We start from the raw sequence: 13,865 nt of genomic DNA on the forward strand, positions 1-13,865 counted from the left end.
ATGGTTCTCCTGATTTACTCAGAAAACTGAAAAACATGCCTTGGGAAGTGTGCTAGTCTGATTCTCTTTTAACTTGTTGAATGTATTTAGGGGTGAGACATGTTTCCTTAGATGAGATATGCTTCCAAAACATCTGGAAAAAATTAAGATAGCATGAAATACTTTCAAGAGAAGATAAAGTTTCAAACTTACAATGTTTGACCAGTTAAGAAATGTAAATATTGGTCTACTGTGTAAAAATTATTCATCTCCATCAAAACTTCAGAACTCTGTAACTAATTGGCCTCATATATTGAATTATGATAGGGTCTTTCACACCTATTTCAGTAAAGAATTTGAAACTTAGATGGACATTTCTTTCTTTCCTTTTTTATTTTTGGCCGGCCATGGGGCTTGAACTCTGGGCCTGGGCACTGTTTCTGCTCTCTTCAGTTTAAGGCTAGCACTCTACCGCTTGAGCCATAGCTCCACTTCTGACTTTTTCTGTTTATGTGGTGCTGAGGAATTGAAAACCCAGGGCCTCATGCATGTGAAGCACGCACTCTACACCTCAGACACCTTCCCAGCCTGACATTTTTTTTATACAGGTTATAACTTTGAAATGGTGAAGTACTAGTTTCTAACCAAGCACTATAAAAATAGCATGGAAAAATCATTAAATTAATCTTTACGTGTAGAGACAAAAGCATTGTTGGGATCGATTTTATCAGGGGAGACTGTTCAATATTTTTGATATTAGAATTTTAATTAAAAGTGATGTGTGTTTCAATTTTGCATTTCCCTCTCTTAAGTGAGTAGCCTGCCAATCCTGAAGGCTTAAATACAAAATACATAATAAGGGCTAGATTTTTGACTAAACTTCTTTCATGTATATCCTTACACTAAGTTCATTTTTAATAACTAATATTATTAACCTGGATTAATACCATTTTATTGCCTAGAGATCCATAGTTTACTTCTTACAGTAATTGCTTTTGTGTTATTTATTGTTAGTAGAGAAATACAATCTTCTGTTCTGCAATTAGAAATTCAATGATAAATGTGCCCGAGTAGATATCAAGAAATATAAATAATATGAATGATTATTACTTATTCTTTAATCCAAGTTTTTGTTTTGTGGGCTGATTTCTGAATTTCAATCAAGTTATCTTTCAAGTCAGACAACATTTGGGGTCTAATTACCCTTGAATCAAATGTCACAACAGCACAGACAGCTGTGATGCTACTTTGAACTCTTCTCATACCTGAACACTAACAGCCAAGTTTCCACCCACGTGGAGGCTTTACCATTTCCACTCTCTTCTTGGTCTTTAGGACTCAAAACAGAACTCATGCTTTTGTTTTGCAACATTCTATTGAATTTTCTGACTGCTGGATTTAGTGTAACTTGATATAATGTTATTACTTGTTTATTTTTCCAGTTGTCAATGTTGTATTGTACATTTAGTAAACAGTTAAATTACATTATTTTGTTTTATGGGTTTTCAGCCTATTTTGAAGCCTGGCAGCACAGACACTAGGAAGAGAGGAGAAGAGAACAAACATTTAAATGAGCCTGCTTTTGGTATTGTTTTTCTTCATAGTTCTAACTCTTCTGAATAAGCCAAATCCAATATTTCAAATGAATAATCTTCTTCCCTTTTACAACTAGAAGCCAAAAATTTAAGGGACTAAATAACCCATTCTCACAGCCATATTTTAAGCTTATTTTTCATGCTAGTGATAATTCCAAAAAAGGGTTTTCAAATATCTTCTGTGCTATATTTTCGTAAGATGTTGATCATCTTTGAAACTCTATGAAAATTAGTGATAAGCAAATCTTTAATACATGTATTATAAATCTAACATAACATATGATAGAACATACTGGCCATTCTAATTATTACCATTTGCTAGGGTAAATGAGTAGACAGTAATGTGATACAAGCTATTTACAAGAAGTAAATTAAAACTCTTTTGCCTTTGGTAGTCAAAGAAGGCTTCAGGGAGTAAGTGGGATTTTGTAAGGATTTTTCAGAACTCCAGATTGCTAGAGGGGAAAAAAGGGAGAAAATATCAAGTTAAACACATGTGGGTCTTCAGAATATGGAGCAATAAAAATCAACTTTAAGGTATATGATCCAATTGAGATATAGATTGTAAGAATATGTATGGAAATGAAGGTGTAAGAATGGGGTAGAATCAATTAAACCTTCATGAACAGGTTGGGCATTTTGGAATCAACAATGAGAATAATTCTATAGCTAACTACAATGTTCTGAAACCATTCCAAGTGTTTTTATAAAGATCATATTAGGTGGGATCTTACTGAAGGAACTGTAGACTTAAGGGAAAGTATGAAACTGTATGTGTGTTTGGCGGGTATGGTTTGTGTGTCTGTGCATCTTACTACATGTATATATGTGAAGGCAGTTGTAGGTTAGGACATATGAAAGAAAAACCAGAACTTAATAGGTAACTGACTGTGTAGGATAAACATTGAGTTTAGATGACTGCCAAAGCTTTCATGCAGAGCAATGGAAAGAGGAGTTGTACAGTTGATCAAGAGGGGGACACAATATCATGTGAATAATTTGAGATGACACCATAATTTGGAATAGAAGAATCCAATAGACAGTTGGAACTCTAACACTAAAAGTAATTAGGAAAGGGTATAAATCATAAACTGTGACATTATCTGCATAGATGAAAGTTCTAGGATCTGTCATTGGTACCAAGGAAGAGGAAGCGGGGACATTAGGGAGGAAGACATGGTCTCCACTCATGGGAATGTCCTAATTTTATCATTTGCTTCCAACTTGTGATAGAGTTGATCACATTACTTTTCAATTGGTAAAGCTGCAACTCTAGCTGTGATAGATATAAAGTTGCTCATCAAGTGTGATTCTGTAGTGGAACAAGAAAAGAATATTAATTAGAAACTCTAAAAACTGTTATGATCGCAAATCAAATAGGAAAAATACAGCATTTTATATGGAAATTTTTTTTCTGTAACTCATTCACAAACATATAAAACTTATTAGAATTTTAATCCTTTAATTCATAGGAAATATAAGATATGGAATAGGTATCTTTGTGTTTACTAATATTGACAGTTATTTCCTGATATAACTATGTATTTTGAACATAAGGGGCCCCAATAATGTGCCTTATTATTTAAATTATGAAAATACTACTACTAATGATGATGATAAAGCTGTTCCTTACTTTGGCAAGCTATTATCAGGAAAAATAGTTACAATAAATTTTTGAGAGTACAAGTAATTCTTCAACTATGGGTGAGTTACCTTCTTTAAGCATTATTTTTTGTTTTATTTTCCTTTAGAAACATTCTCATTATATGTGGTGCCTAGAGAAGAAAAATACTTTATAATTTTTCTTATCTTGAAAATCAGTATCTTAGAATTAGAATTTTAGGAGGTTGGGTATAGCTCAATGGTAGAATATGTGTTTAGGGTTCACGAGGGCCTGATTTCCATCCTCATCATTATCTCTCTCCTTCAAATGGGAAAATTTAGTTGTCTCCAAACTTTCTGTTTTGTCACACATAAGCTACTGAGTATAATCTTCTCTGTTTTGTTCTCTCTTTCTTTAACTTTTTTTTTTGGTACTAAGAATTGAATTCAGGGCAAGGGAGGTACTCTACCACTCCAACCATGACTCTACTTCCCATTTGTGTTTCACTTGTCTGTGAGTGACAGGCATACACCACTGGGCCCAGCCATTTGTTTCCCCTGTACAGAAGATAATTGCTATGCACCACTCTATACAGAAATTGATTGAATGGATTTTCCCAGACTTTTATGCAAGGTTTGGCTTTGAACCTTGATCTTTGATTCCCAAAGTCACTAGGATTACAGACTTCCTCAAATACTCCTAGCCTGAATATAATCTTGATGTTATGTCTATCCATCCATCATTCTTTCACAACTGGATTTCTCTATCCTCATTCCTCTTGTATCAGTCATTCTTGTAATATAATTGTAATGTTCATCTCCATATTTTCCTCTTTAATTGTTCATATTATTCCTTTTTAACTCCTTTTAATCTGGCTACATTCTCCCAGTAATAAAGTATACAGAATTGTGATGTTCCAGTTCAGATTTTAGCAGAGTCATGTAAATGCCAACAGCTACATTTTTGTCAAATGTGGATGCCATGAGTATTTCATAGCTCTGCAAAGCAAACAACAATATTGTCTCTGAGCACTCAGGTCTCCGCTTCAGGGAATAAACTGGAGAGTTTGTAAGGGATAAAATGTTTCTTTTTCAGCATTCACCATTGTACTAATTCATTTTATGCACTCTTCTATTTTGTTAATTTTTTGCATTAGTTTCCAGTACTATAACTATTAGTAACTGCCACAGGCAATATAGACAATTACATGCGCCAATCACTTGACAACTATATTGAAAGTCTTATGCCTGGAAACGCTCTTGAGCTTGTGGTTCTCAAGAGGTAAATTTCCTTTTATGTGTTATATAGAAACATTCTCCAAACAATAATTTCATGATATTTCATTTAATGTTCCTCAGTGTTGCATAAATTTTGTGCAAAAGACACAATTTGAGAGATTTCTCAGAGTAATATAATTAGAAATATTTTGAACTTATACAATTTATATGAGAGCGAATGTGGTGATTATAATACCAGATCTCTTTTGTGTTCTTAAATACAGTCATCATAACTATTATATTCATTAATTTTAAAACAGTATGAGAATGACATATTCTTTTTCCCAGTTTTACTTTTACTACAGATACTCAGGCCCACCTCCATGAGTAATATATATTTCTACCTATCATGAGGTTCCTTGGTGGGAAGTGCTGGTGTGAAGTAGAAGAAAGGTAAGGCAGGCAGCCTGACCCCTCAGAAGAACAGACAGGCCAGTTGTTTATGAGTATAAACTATGTGGTTTAGGTCAGAGGCCAGCATAATCAGGATATAACAGGACCACACCATATTCTGTGTCTTGCCCTGTGAGCAGATTGCTTGGATATGACTGCTTTCTATACTCGCAAAGGCCCAGACTCAGCAGGAAGGAAGGCAGATTCCTTGGGTATTTTTCACATACACATGTGCACTTGCAAAGCACCTTTGGTAAGCATCTAAACATAAGCAAGTGGTGCTCAGACTCAGCTGAGAGAAGCCTAGATAGCAATAATAAGAAAACAACAATTCAAGAACAAACCAAATATTTAAATGTAGGGGAAAAAAACATGAGCTATACTCTCAATAAGAACAGAGAAGAGAGGAGCTAAGGTACCCGTGGGTGTCTGATGGAGACCTCCAGAGAAGAATCCTCACTATGAAGACCCAGCATAAAGCAGACTTATCCAACCCAAAGGATGTGCAAATCTCGATGTGACTCCTTCAAGAGTTTACAACTCCTCTATAACAGAATTTACAAATGTTGAAATGCTTAAAATGCTAGAAAAAGAACTCAGAGGTCTAGCTTAAAATTGATATATGACTTCAAAGAGGAATCAAATAAAGAAGTGAATGAAATAAGGAAGTCAATTCAAGACTAGGATGAGAGGAAAAAGACCAGGGAGAGAGAGAGGGAGGAGAGGAGGAAAGGGAGGGAAAGTGGGAGAGAGGAAGGGAGAGGGAGAGGAAGAGAGAGAGAGAGAGAGAGAGAGAGAGAGCGCTGACTTTAGGTTTTCCATATTGCCTCCTTCTTATACACTTGATCACCATCTCTTTTCTAAAATCAGTTCCCTTCCCAATGGAAATCTCTTGGTTGTTATATAACTGTTCATTTTTTGTTTCCCTATAATTTTCAGATGAGATGTCCACACTGGCTATTCCCACCTTCTACCCACTAACTCCACCTAAGGATTAGCCATCAAACATCATGGCCACTGGACCCCAAGAATCATCAGAATGGCTCATAGTTCTCCATAGCTTTTCCTCTTTATCTCTCTGCAGCATTTTATGCTGGAAATCTGGTTTTAGTTCAGACATTTCTCTCTTCTATCCTGGTTTTAAATTTTGTTTCTCTCCACAGATCTCCTGATAATTCTTTCTCATTATCTTCCATGATATAGCTTTATCTCACTCTTTCATCACAGAAACTTAAGTTTCTATCTTTCTCCAATATCTAGCCCCATGCTTCCCGAAATCTGTATGTCTGGTTCTGTTACTCAAATTCTTCATTAATAACTCTCCTGTCTACACACACACACCTCTATCTAAGCATTCTACCAACTCCCACAAGTGATTTGCCAACAGTCAAACCTGGTTTGACTGTTTGAATGTTTGCCCACAATGCTTTTGTTTAAACTTAAAGTTGCCATTGGAGGTTTTATCCTCCAATCCAGAATGCTAGACTTGATACTGTTCTTCGGGAGCCATTCTCCTCACCATCATTCTTCCTTTCCAAGCTTAGCTATTTCATACAGCTCCTTGTTTTATTTACTGATTTTTGCAACAGAAGACTGTGTGGTGTTTACCATGTACTACATAGGCCAAGCATTGAAGATAGAATGAAGACACACCAAGGGTGATCTTTGTTCTTGCTTCTTTTATTACTTGGCTATAGTCTGGAATGTGTTTTTAAATTAATATGTCATATTTTGTGTGGTGATGCTTGAGTGAATGATTAAGGACTGACCTGATACCCAAGGCCAGAAAAGACATTTCTTGGAGAAGATGATTGAAGTAAAAGTAGATTGTGAGGCAGATGCTGAAGAAAAGTAGAGTTGAAGTAGACCGTGTGGCTGGCTTCCCACAGTCCCAGAAATCTTAGTCATGATTCAAAGAAACAACTAGTATTTAAGAAATAAGTACTATAGGAAACAGTGTCTGTGTGCATGTGTTTACATGTGTGCATGCATGTACATGTGTGTGCATGCATGCATATATATATACATATAATGTATGACTTTTGATTTTACATATTGGTTCCATTTCTCTAGAGAAGCTTAATAAATTCAGTTATAAAGATTTTAAATAAAATTTCAAATGCAGTTTCTCATATTGTTTTTTTATGTTCGCTCCTCATGGAAGGAATGAGAAATGTGAACTGAGAACTAGCTAACATTGAGTACATTTTTAAGGCATTTTTGTCTCACTTTGGGAAAACGTCTAGTCACATTCTTGAAGATAGAACAGAAAAACTGTAAGAAAATACCAAGGCCAGGAATTATTATGGGTAAATCATTTTATAAGAAACAAGGAGTTCTGTTGATTTTTGCTTTGCGGTTGAGAGGGATGGTGGAATAGGGAAGGGTGTCTCGGGAAAGGAAGAGGAGAGAGCCATGGATGATGTGGAGGAAGGACGGTAGGCTGGGCAACACAAGAGAAGAAAGGAGAAAGGACTGGTGTCAACCTTGAACAGATTTCAAAAACTGGGTAGCCAAGGCTTGTTCCCGAGAGTCATGTGATCCTGTGACAGCCCTCCTCAGCACAGAAAATTACTATAGGTGGCCTGTATCTTCACGAGTCTTTATAGATGACCACATGCTCCCCCACAAGTCTATAATCCTGGCTATTTCAAGACTTAGGCAGAACATATTGATTAGTTTAAGCCAATCATGGTATTCATATTTCCTGATGGATTGAGGTATGGTCATGGACCTGAACGGTGTCTGCAGAAGAAGTAGTCCATGCTCCTTATGAAATGGCTAATGGACCCTGTGTGGTGGGGCAAGCCTATAACCCCAGCTCCTCAGGTGGTAGGGGTAGGAAGCTGGCCCAGACAAATGCAAGAGAATGTACCTGAAAAGACCGTAAAAAGGCAAAAATGAAACTGGAAGTGTGATTCAACTGTGAGGCCCTGAGTTCAATCTCCATACTGTCAAAGAAAGAAAAATGAAAAGAGGAGGAGAGTGGAAGGGAAGGAAGAGAAGGGGAAAAGAGGGGAGGGATGCAGAGGTAGGATAAAAGAAGGGAGAGGGGAGAGGAGAGATAGAGGAGAGACAGAGGAGAGGCAGAGGGGGAGTGGGAGGGGGAAGGAAGGGGGAAGAGAGGTTTGATATGAGCTGCTCCTTTTCTTGTCCAAATATCATTGGCCCTTGACAGACAAAACTTGCAGACTTCACCAACCACAGTGAACATTCCTTCACACTCTGATATAACAAAGCATTTTCTTTCTGGGTTTGTTTTTTATAAACCTAGTTTCTTGTCATTAGAAGCCCTGGGCAATAGAACTGAAGGAGAGCTACTTGTCAGTGATCTAATGAAAGTAATGTAAGAAAACTGGTGAAAATAAACTTGCTTAATATGTTCTAGACTAAAAATTTTATGATGCATAAAACATTTTCCAGCAATCATATCATGTGTTATTTCAGAACATAATTTGTTAATCAACTTAAATATCTATTAGCTAATAAAACTGCAAGATAGTGATTATATGTCTTAATGTCCCTGAAAAGTAAATAATGAATAGTATAAAATATCATTTACCTTGACCACTATAATATTCTGTGGATTGCTGGCTAATAAAAAAAGTACTCTGGATAGAACATGAAGTTTTTCCTAACCCATTTTACTCCTAAAATTGTGATAGAATTCTCCAAGTGTTTTTATTCAATTTTTCTGTAGCTTTAAAAACATAATCCCATTTTCTTTACTAGGAGCAAAATGTTGTTCATTCTATTAACAGTGCATATTTTCAAACTAAAGTAGTTCTTGTGAGATTATAATCATCATAGAAATAACACTGGTTTTCTATGTAAGACGCTAAGCCACCTACCTGCTTGCAGTGTTTTATTTGAACCTCAGACCTTCCAGGTTTTCAGATGAGAACCCAAGACTTAAAGCAAAACAGATCTCCATTGTAAACTTATGAGATGCTGAAATGTTAATAATCCAATTTTTTGAAGTCCCATAAGCCCAACAGCTCTTCAGTTTTAGTCTCAAAATTGTTTGTAAAGAAACACTATGCGTTTTTTTTCATTTATTTTAGAAAAAGAACTTAAAGTAACATAACCTGGTCTCCTTTTAAACATTTTTAATAATGATATAACAAATAATATGGATTTCCTTGTGAAATAAATATACAACAAAGATAGCTCAAAAGCATATATGACATTACAAATAAAATATTAAAGACTACTGAACTGCAGGGTAAGTTTGATCTGTGTAGGTTGATAAGCATCAGTGCCTCTTCAATTCAGAAGTGATGTTGAAGTTTGATATTGGCTCACTGTAGTTCATTTAGAAATTGGGCTCACTATTCACTTGAGATAGTTTTTTCCCAACATTTTCTTCAAAATCACTGCAGACTCAATTGTGAATCTCAAACAATAAGAGAACATTTGTATTAAAGGAATAAAAATACCCCAAACTTAACCACTGTGTGAATTCTTAAGAAGATGTAACTATAGCCAGCTGTTTTAATGAATGTCAAACCTATTGTCTCCCACTGTTTTCTCTAATTATCAAAATGATTATAATAAATCTGAACTCTAAAGTAACATATTTACTGAAAAGGCCTGTGTGCCTTGTATATGTGAGTCTGGAAGTATTTTGTTGATGAAGTTTAAATGTTTCACATGCAAGAAGGATCTCTGCCTTTCTACATAGTAAAATTTAACTTGGCACATTTGTTTCCCTTCGCATTAACAGTGCAGAATCCAAGCCAGGAACCAGTGGCTCAGCTACACAGGAAGCTGAAAGCTGAGGATCACAGGTCAAAGCCAGCCTGGATAGGAAAGTCCATAAGACTCTTCTCTCCAGTTAACTGCCAGAAAACCAGAAGTGGTGCTGTGGCTCAAAGCGGTAGAGTGCTAGCCTTAAGCACAAGAGCTCAGGGAGAGCGTCCAGACCCCAAGTTCAAACCCCATGATGGGTGAAAAACAAAAGTGTAGAATCCAGTTAAAACTAATAGGGTTCCCAATTCTTAGGCATCTGAGTTAGGAGAGTAGATAGGGACGGTAATGAAAGGAATATCTTATAAAGATGAGGTTTTTTTCCCTGTCATTTTCAGGAGGTAAAAAGATTTCTACTACTATGACACTAAAAGACAGAAAGTCACAACTGCCTGGCTCACTTTGTATAAGTAAAATCATATTCTTGTTACATTGAAAAAATGAAGAAGAAAGAAGTTCTGTCAAATGTCATCCAAAGCTACCATAAGTGAAAAGAAGCTGGATGGCACCCTTTATCCACAATGCAGAAGTGTCAGACAGACCAGACACATGGCAGCAGACACCATGACTCATGCGCTGACACATGCCATGCCCGAATCTAGAAACAATGCCAGGCCAAATTAGCAACTCAGCAGACGAGAGATTTTAAAAATAAAATTTTGTGAAGAGGTGGCACACTTCATGAGTACCAACCTAAAAGAATCTGGAGCAGAAATTTAGATAGTGAGTTAGTGAAGGGAGCTGCTCACACCCTAAGAGAAACAGAAGATGAAAAGGAAGAAAATCTTTTAACTCTAAAAAATATGAAGAAAGACATAAATAAAAGGTGAGATAAACAGATTTGGATCATATGTTATGAAAAGATGAACACACAAAATGAGTGTTCCCAAAGACTAAAACTTAAGCTGCAATTGCAAATCAAGAAGAGTCTTTTGAAATAGAAGATGAAATTATTGATTAAGCAAACACCATACATCTTTGAAGATTCCCAGAATAGACAAAAGCAAAATAAGATCTATTCAACTATAAGACTTTTAAGAAAAGCTCTTTGAGCATTCAGGCAAAGTCATATCACTTACAGGAAAAGAAACTGACTTGTCACAGGATCTCTGGAGCTTCAGAAATAAGGCTAAATAGTTGTCATAGTGCCACACATAATGACTAAATGGCTGGTTCTAGGTGAAAGACAATTATCCTACTAGAAGTTGTTCAAGGCCACAAAATCCTCATAGAGAAGATAGAACCCAACCTGAATAAGCTCCTACAGGCTAAAGGCAGGCAATTAGTGCAACAGGCATGGGCTACTGCCACTCAGCAACCTTTGCAAGCTCTTGTTTTGATTGGCAAACAGACTGAAATATTTCTACTGTGCTTCCTGTAACAACTAACCTGCAGCTAGTCATTTAAGATCACCAATCATCAGTAGCTGGTAACATTCCAACAAAAGAAAGAACCAGCACTAGAGGAAAATACAGCACCGTTATGAATTAAGCTTGCCAAAATTTTCTTTAATTAAAGTAAAGATGAGCCTGAGCTAACACTCAAATCTTACCACAGTTCACAGGAAATAAAAGAGACAGGAGAAGTATTTAATGTGAATGCAATTACCAAAACCCAAAATGTGAGAAACTTTCACATGTATCACACAGGCTGGTTAATATAGAAATTTCAGTTGAATACAGGTGGACCCATTGCAACAATGAGATGCACAAGTCATTATGTGGAAAAATGAACTTTACAACTTTGGTGCGGGGGAGAGGGGGTAGCGGGGAGGATTGGGTGGGGGAGTAGGGGGAGATGGGAAGGGATGGGAAGGGGAAACAAAGGAGGAGGCTACAATGCTTGATAAGAAATGTGCTCATTATCTTGCCCATGTAATTGTAACCCCTCTGTACAGTATTTTCACAATTAAAAAAACAAATAAATAAATTTTTTTAAAAGGAATTTCAGTGGAGAGTAATAAGATAACCTGTGGACAAAGGAGATTTAGGTAATTGTCAAGAGATTACAACCTTGGATTTATTTGGATCCTGATTGCATAACTGCATTATATGTATGGATGTACACACACTCGTGTGAAAAAATCTGAAATCTAAACACTTAATATTTGATAGGAACAAATCATTACCTAATCTATATTTACCTGTGATTGTTATTGTTGCAATGTATGATAAATACAAGTTCAACTATTTTATGTAGACATAAAAACTATGTGTATTAAATATTTTACTTGAAGTGATATGATGTCTGTAGAGATATAAACAACACCAGACAGTTCATGTCAATAACTGTTGGAGCTAGATGATGGATGTATTCATTCATTCAATATTCTGTCTGTGTCTGCATGTGTTTGAAATGTATTCCCCCATTGAAACTATTTTTTAGAAAAATCAGAAAGCATTAAGACTTTTTTTCCCAAAAGGACAAAGTAAACAGTAGGAAAGAAGGGAGAACTCTATAAGGAAAAATATTTAAAACTCTAAGTACATATGAATTAATCTAGTTATGGGAAATTTAAATTGCTTATTTTTCTTAAAGTTGGCTTATAATGAAATCTTGAGCCAATCATCTGTATGAATGGAATTAAAGCAATAGGGATAAAACTCGGGAACGAATTAGCATGGTGAGCTTGATGGGAATTCTATCCATCTTTTGAAGGACAGAGATGTCCCATTCCTAAAAAACCTTCTCTAAATCAGGGAATAATATGATAGCCTTCTAAATCCTTCTGCTACCATAAATACACTACCTACTAAGATATTAGGACTCCAATTAAGCCAAAAAAGACTGGGGTGTGGTCAGTGTTGTGAGGATGACAGGCACAGGCTGCCACACCGGGCGATTGGTTGACATTTCAATGTGAGATCACAATCAGCTAGTATTTAGCAGTACTACTGAACAAACAAATTCTGAAAGTATAAATATGAAGGAGAAAGATAAGCTAAAAACAGCACTCAAAAAAATGAACTGGCCAACAATTACAATAAAGAGTTCAGAAATGGAAATGAAAACATCTACGTGGTCAAATCAATATCTCCTGACAAAAGGGTATATTGGAATGACAGAGGAGGGGCAATGACCTTCAACAGGTTGGAAGGATTGGGTCATGCATCTCTCACCAGTCCAAAGTATTTCATTCTTCAAAATAAAGCCCTCAGTGGGTGAATGGAAAGTCAGAGACCGAAAGAGGGGCGTGGGGGGGGGGGGGGGGGGAAGGAATGAACTTGAGTCATTTGGTTCTCACAGTGAAAGCCCTCTTTTACCAATCAGCATGTGCTGTTTCTTTCCAATGTCTTTCCTTTCTCCTTTCTCTTCTTTATAAATGTTTTTTAAATTGGCCTTAAATAAATGTTTGTTGGGTTTAATTTAGAAGAATTTTGCCCCCTTGCTTTTAGTGCTCCCAACAGCCCGTTTATCCCAGCCTGGGAGAAACTAAGAAGGTTATTTAGTAAGATTTTTAGCATTTTTGTTCTTTGGGTGTTTTTTTTTTTTCTCCCCCAGAAACAATCTCATCTATAACTAATTAAATGCTAAGCCAACTCTAGAGTCTCGATCTAGTGCTCTTTATAGGGCCAAATTGCCTGGGAAATTATTCGAAAAGGTAGAGAGAAAAGGTAACATGGCAGAAAAGAGCAATAAAGTTGATCACTTTGGGGCAACTTGGGCAAAGCAAGATTATGAGAAGGGCATTAAGATGGTCACTGAGCAAACAGGAAGTCTGAGGACATGGGCTTGAAAACAAGGAAGATGGAGGAATGTGGGGCACCAGAAAGAGATCCCCACTAAGGATGTTTCCAGGCCCAGGAGGGACCCAGTGTTTGCTCAGGAATCTGCCCTAACCAGGTGTGAGCCACTTGCTTTTCTTGTCCACGGGCTGGCTCTGGAGGGTGCACAGGCCTAATCCTTGGCTTAGAAGAGATGCTGTCTCGTTAAGGGACCTACCCCAAGGTATCCCACAAGGGATACTGGATGGAGACGAAACAAGACACCTATGTGACAGAATTTTTGGTGAAAGAATTAGGGAATGTATTGTTGTAAGGTGAATCATCCCAGAAGCCACATTTTGGAAGATGGAATATTGGAGTCTTGATTACAACACTACAGACTCCAGGCCTTCCATTATAACAAAGGCCTGCGGCTCCTAAATACTCGTAACACGGTTAGGAAACAGGCCATTGAGGAAAGAACAAAAACAATACCAACAAACCAATTCGGCTCCGATGGAGAGCTGAATCTGGACGCCATGGTGACCGGAGACAAGCCAGGAGA

Source organism: Dipodomys spectabilis, unplaced genomic scaffold, assembly GCF_019054845.1.
Source record: "Dipodomys spectabilis isolate Male_0828 unplaced genomic scaffold, ASM1905484v1 ptg000094l, whole genome shotgun sequence".
Taxonomy (NCBI): domain Eukaryota; kingdom Metazoa; phylum Chordata; class Mammalia; order Rodentia; family Heteromyidae; genus Dipodomys; species Dipodomys spectabilis.